The sequence below is a fragment of the Erithacus rubecula genome (assembly GCF_903797595.1).
Source record: "Erithacus rubecula genome assembly, chromosome: 15".
In the NCBI taxonomy this organism is placed as follows: domain Eukaryota; kingdom Metazoa; phylum Chordata; class Aves; order Passeriformes; family Muscicapidae; genus Erithacus; species Erithacus rubecula.
In genome coordinates, this window is record NC_136667.1 from 10,324,632 (window position 1) to 10,330,631 (window position 6,000).

Sequence of the window (6,000 nt, forward strand, 5' to 3'; positions counted from 1 at the left end):
GAATACAAAGTTTAAGTCATAAAGACATTTAAAGAAGAAAGGCACTGAGGTTTCAGAATTACTTTGAGCTTCTAAAGCAGTGTTCAAATATTGTCTCATTGAGTTTTGTCATTAGAATTTAGATCCTTCATGCCAAAAAAACCTAGAGGCTTATTTTCATGTTTGGTGCAACAAATTCTATGAGCGGCCTTAAAATACGATAGCAATTGATCTAGGAAAGACACATATACCCCAAACAGTGCACATGTCTAATCTGTGCACTGCCAGGCTTGATAATTCTCTTCTGTTGAGTTTGTATCACCTCCGAGAAATATAAAGTAACATGACGGTGTCAAATAAAGCAAACTAATGTAACATGATTGATCTCTGGTGTCAGGACAGCCAGACTCATCCCTGTGTCATTCCCAGGGCCAGACAAGAGACATTTCCTTTAACACTCAATAACATATTGTATCTCTACAGCTGCTATAATGTCTGCCTTATACAAATGCATGCATTAATTTTTTATAATACTGGTAAATCTTCTCGCATACAAAGGTTGTATTAACCCTACATGTCACTGGGATTGGAAGAAGAAGAAAAAAATTGTTCTTCTCAACAAAATCTTTTATATGGATGAAAACCACTGCCTGAAATAAGGGACCTGAAGCACCTGAATCAAAAATTCTTAGTGCTATTGGAGGTGCTGGCTCTGCTGCACACACTCAATGCATTTTATCTGATACTGAGAAAGACTGAACATTCTTATATTAGATGTGCTCTATCGGCAGAGAGACACATCCCTGAATTTGGAGGCTAAAAATATCTATGCTGAAAGTGTCAGTCCATTCTTTGTTGTGGTGACTATCACTCTTACTATTCATTTCTCCCATTCTTTGAATTCTATTTTCCATCACACCAATGTACATGTGAGCAGCATCACTGATATAAATGGAATTAATCAGTATTCAGCCTGATATGCTTGGCAGCAGTACTTTATTTTTCTAACTGTTCTAGTTTATTAGGCTTCCATGCATCAGTTCTTATTTGGAGGGAAGTACAATAATGAGAGCAGAATCTTAAAAATTCTATCTGTTTGGCAAGATTCTTACAAACCAGAAATGTGCTGTGACAATGCTCCTGTCCTGCATCATAATTAAAGAAAGAAAGAACCCTGAGTCAGAGCACTTGTCCTTGTGGCTGCTATGGTGTTTATGTCATGTTCAATGATTGAAGGTGTCACAGGGGCAGAGAGCCCTGGCTGCTTTCTGTGGCCCACTCCTCCTGTATTGAACCAGAATCCACAACTGTAGAACTGGGGTTTTCAGTGGGTACAGATTGTCTCCATGCTTTCAGCACTTTCAGGGATGAAAAAAACCCACATAAAACCAGCCAAACAGTCAGCTACTGTACTGGTCGATTATTTGTTCTCATTATAACTCTTGTTCTGCCAGTGTTAGCTCTTTACAGACATTCAGACATCCTGTCTTGCAAAGAGAGGACATTTCAACAACACAAACGAAACAAGGCTGTTACAACTTGATTGGACATGCCCAAACTGCAAGGAGGATCATTCATACCAAGAATGGGGTGAAGAGTTGCCTGTGAGCACTGTGAAAAGCTCAGGTAATTGGCTGAACCTCAGGGGAGCCCGGCAGAGCGAGTGGCAGCTGGGTTAGGGAGAGCCAGATAAAACTCTGCTTTCAGGAGAAGATTTACTAATGTGATAGTTTTTGTTCTCACATGTTGCTGCCACAGCTGGCACTCAGCAATTACCTCCTTTACCTTATAATTCCATATGTTTTAAGCTCAGAAGATTCATTGCTCCTCTTTTAGACTTAGCATTAATAATGAAAAGAACCACTGTATTTGAACATATCAAAACAGCAAAGACAGGAGAGAAAAATCAATTCATGGATAAATTATGATCAATTCAGTATGTGGGAGGTCTCGAGCTTGCCAAACTAATAATAAATCCCAGTTCAAGATATTTTGTTTTATAATTGCACTTGGAAACTTTTTGTGATTACTCAAATGGACATAAGCACAATGTAAACACCCTGGTTTATTTTTCACAAGTGCAATAAGTCCTATATTTAAGCTCTTTAGTCCCCCAGAATAAGGACTGAGAGGTCAAGTTTTCTAAATTGCCTCTTTTTTTATGCTACCCTTTAAGAATTTAAGTTGACTTTTTTTTTTGTAATGCTAAAAATTATTAGAAACAAACTTTGCACATATATTTGTATATAAAATATTTACTTTCTCTTTAATTTGGATGTTTCTTCTATTAATAATCCAATATAAAAGACATAAATGTAATCAAAGCAGAACTCTCTTTAGAGTATATTATACTTCATTTACTAATTTTTTAGGCTTCTTTAGATAATGAAAATTTTATGTGGAGAATGCAATAATTTCAGGTAGTGTTTTGAGAAGCACTTTTGGTTTTTTACACAATTTTAAAAAGTAAAATTTATTTTAAGGTTTATGTGTTGGTTTCACGTGCTCGGGGGAAGGGTGGATTCCCCTCAGGGCAAGCACCATGAGGCTGGGGAGTGGGAGGGACTCTCCCGTCTCTGGGAGCTTCCCCTGTGAGCTGCTGGCACCAATCAGAGAGCTGATTTGGTGATGGACAGCTCGGGAAGCCAATGAAAAGTTATTTCACTTTCACAAATCACAGCGGATCAAGTGCTGAGGGGTCTTTTGGCTTCCGGCCTCCAGAGGAGCAGAGGGCTCTGGCCGGGGCCCGGCCCAGCTCTGGGCTTGGTCTGGGGCCTGGCCCAGCCCTGGCTCTCCAGGGAGCCCTTAGTCCGGCCCCGGCTTGGCTCGGCGGGGCCGCATGGCTCGGGCAACGGCCACATGTTTTCTTCTTAATGATTGGGATAAAATTTTAACTTCTTAATGCCTGGATCAGATTCTCGATCTCCTGAACCCCCCTTAATGAGAAGGAATAAAGCATGGAGTCCACAGAAGTCAGCAAAATGAAGATAAAGTACCTGATAGGAAGAGATTGAAAAGATGCAACTGACAAGTAGCTGAAAACCTTTTTTGTGGGGCTATGAGGGGATTGTGACTTCACTAAAATTCCTTTAAACTGTGAAATACACTTGGGGAGAATGGGTGCTTGAGATGAAGACTTTTTTGCCTCGGGAAATGGAACTCTGTATTGGGACCGGAATATGAACAGAGACATTTTGATAGAGAAGGAGATGAAGAGAATTTTGTTTTTCAGCAGCCTGCCTTTAAAAGTAGCACCCCATGTGTACATCATAACCCATAACACGGCTCTGTAAAGACTGTGGCAATGAGAGGAAAATTCATTGTTCTGTAAGTCCCTGGCAGATGCAGACTGTGAAGGTGAAGACACCCCCTGAGTCTAAAGCAGAAAAAGGAACTTTTCTCTCTTAAGTGAACTTAAATGATTATTTGAGTGGATAACTGACTGAAGAGTTCTCTGTATGTGGCTGGTAAGAAATGTGGAGTGAAGGGAGGAAGGAATAATCTAGGAATCTTATTCTGAATAATTTTTTCTTGTGTTATTAATAAATTTCTTCTTGTACTTTCTTTTTCAATTTTGAGCTTGCATTGTCTTTACTCCTAAATCCTATCTCTAAAGAAAATTAAATATTTAAAATTGGCAAACCCTTTAGTCACATCATGACAGTTTACTTTTGCTAAAGTCATAACGCTAATGGCAGAAATTTCTAGATTAGAAAATAGCACAGGGTTGCTTTTATTCTTTTATTCTGCAAAAACCAAGGTATTTTTGAAAGTTTGAGTAATTGTAGTATAAAACTTACCATGATCAAAGCTGAAAAGCAGCATTACATTTCATTTAATAAATCAGTGTTAAAAGAAGGTAGAAGGAACCCTGAGCAAAACAGTAAATTTCACATAGGCTCAAAAAATTCCCATTTCAGCCCACAATGATGCTCATCTGTGTTATTGCTTGTTAAAAGAGTTACACAAACAAAGCACAGCCAAACCTGCTGTATTTCCTTCTGAGCCTTATCAAATTACAACACAGATTATTCTCTGTACACATGCAGAGGCAGACTGCATATATTTTTTTTTTCAAAATACCAGACTTTTGGTCCTTTATCCGTAAAATAAATATGAGAAGGTTCTTACATTTGTTAGGTATCTTATAAATAAATCCCCACATTTTTCCAAAGCATAATGACTCAGAGTTTCAGAAGATGGCACTTACTGTTGACATGTATTTTGAACATTAGAGCATAAAAGGCAGCAACTTCCACTGCTTCATAAAATGAAGTGGCAAAATCTGTTGCTCTGCAAACTACAACTTTGTCTTAAGAACACTGTTAAAAGATTGCAAATATGATTTTTTTTGAAATAGCAAGTGGTTAAACTGCAATTTATAAAATGTCACACCACTCTTAATCTCCCGATCTTCAAAGTATTAGGATTTTATCTACTGCAAATAGTACAGATCAATTTTTTCTTTGGCATGTGGCTACAACAGTTGAAGGTTTTGTGACAAGACCAAAAATGTACATTTTTCTCTGCTTCTAAACAGTGTGACCTGACATCATTTGACTCAATACTGAGGTGGTACCATCAGTACTGAAGTGTTACAAGAGTCAGATGTGGCTGAATTCACAAAAGACTCTCATCTACCATTCTTCATTATCCCTAGCAAGTCCTATAAATAGTCTGTTGTTAGAAGGTACTTACTGAAACAATATCAAGCACAGCTAGCATGTCTCCTGAATAAAATGACTTTCTTGTAGAAAATGTAAATAACTTTTTTTCTCAAGAGAAACAAAGCAAACTTGCACTTAAGTGGGTTGTTGGTCTGCCCACTCTATCAATTGGTGAACTTACTTTAAAATAGAATCAACAGGACTTCTTTTTCATATTTATATACAGTCTTACCCCACAATCCACTAGAATTTTCTGAGAATAAAAATAACTGAAAATAAACTAAATAAACTGAATGAGTACAGGGGAGAGATGGTTAACACAGCCAGCTCTGATTTCCATGAAGTATTCAACTAATGCGATCACCAAAGGGTCTTAAATTAAGCTGACATAAGAGGGAAGGCTCTCACAGGGATAACTAACTAAAAGTTCAGGAAGAAAGAGCTGCAATAAATAGTCCATTTTCTCAGTGAAGGGAAAGTACAAGTGGAATCCCACAGGGATCTTTGCTAAGGTCTCAGCTGCTCAACACATTCAGGAATGATCAGGAAAAGAGAATGGAAAGGAGATTGAGTTTGCTACTGAAGACAAGTTTTTCAGGGGAAGAAAACCAATAGTGGACTGAAAAAAACCAAAAAGTTGCAGAAAGATTCCGTGGCACTGAGTGATTGAGGATAAAATAGCAGATGACATTCAAACCAAACAAATGTTTAGTAATGAACTTGGAAAAAAAGAGAATAAAAACACAACACCCACCCCCTCCCCCCCCCAAAAAAAAAACCAGCCCAAAACAAAAGACCAACAACCAAAAATCCAAAAAACACACACACAAAAAAAAAACCCCAAACAGTTTTATCTATATGTACCCAGGAATTGATCCTGAGACAGCTACTGCCAGAGGCAACAGAGATCTTAGGTTGAAATCATAGTTTTATGAACATATCAGTACAGTGGTTTCAGAATTATAATGACAGGAAAACCTCAGAAAGTGTAATGCTACTATGTAAAGTTTGCATTGTGTCCACATCATGGTTGTTATGTGGTCCTTTCATCTGAGAAAAAAGCATTTGAGTAGAATTTGAAATAGAACTTGACAAAAATTATTGAGATAATGAAGTAACTTCCACAGAAAGAAGATATTTAAAGAGCAGGACTTCCAAACTAGAAAAACATCAAACAAGATCCAGCTCAAAATCACAACATGAATTAAAAAGGTGAAAGAAAAATTGGTTAACTGCCCCTTCCATTGCAATAGCAAGAAATTTGAACTACAAATTCACAGGTGGAGGTTCAAATCAAATTCAGGCAGACACCACTTCACTAAATGCATAGATGGATTATATAAGATATATAATG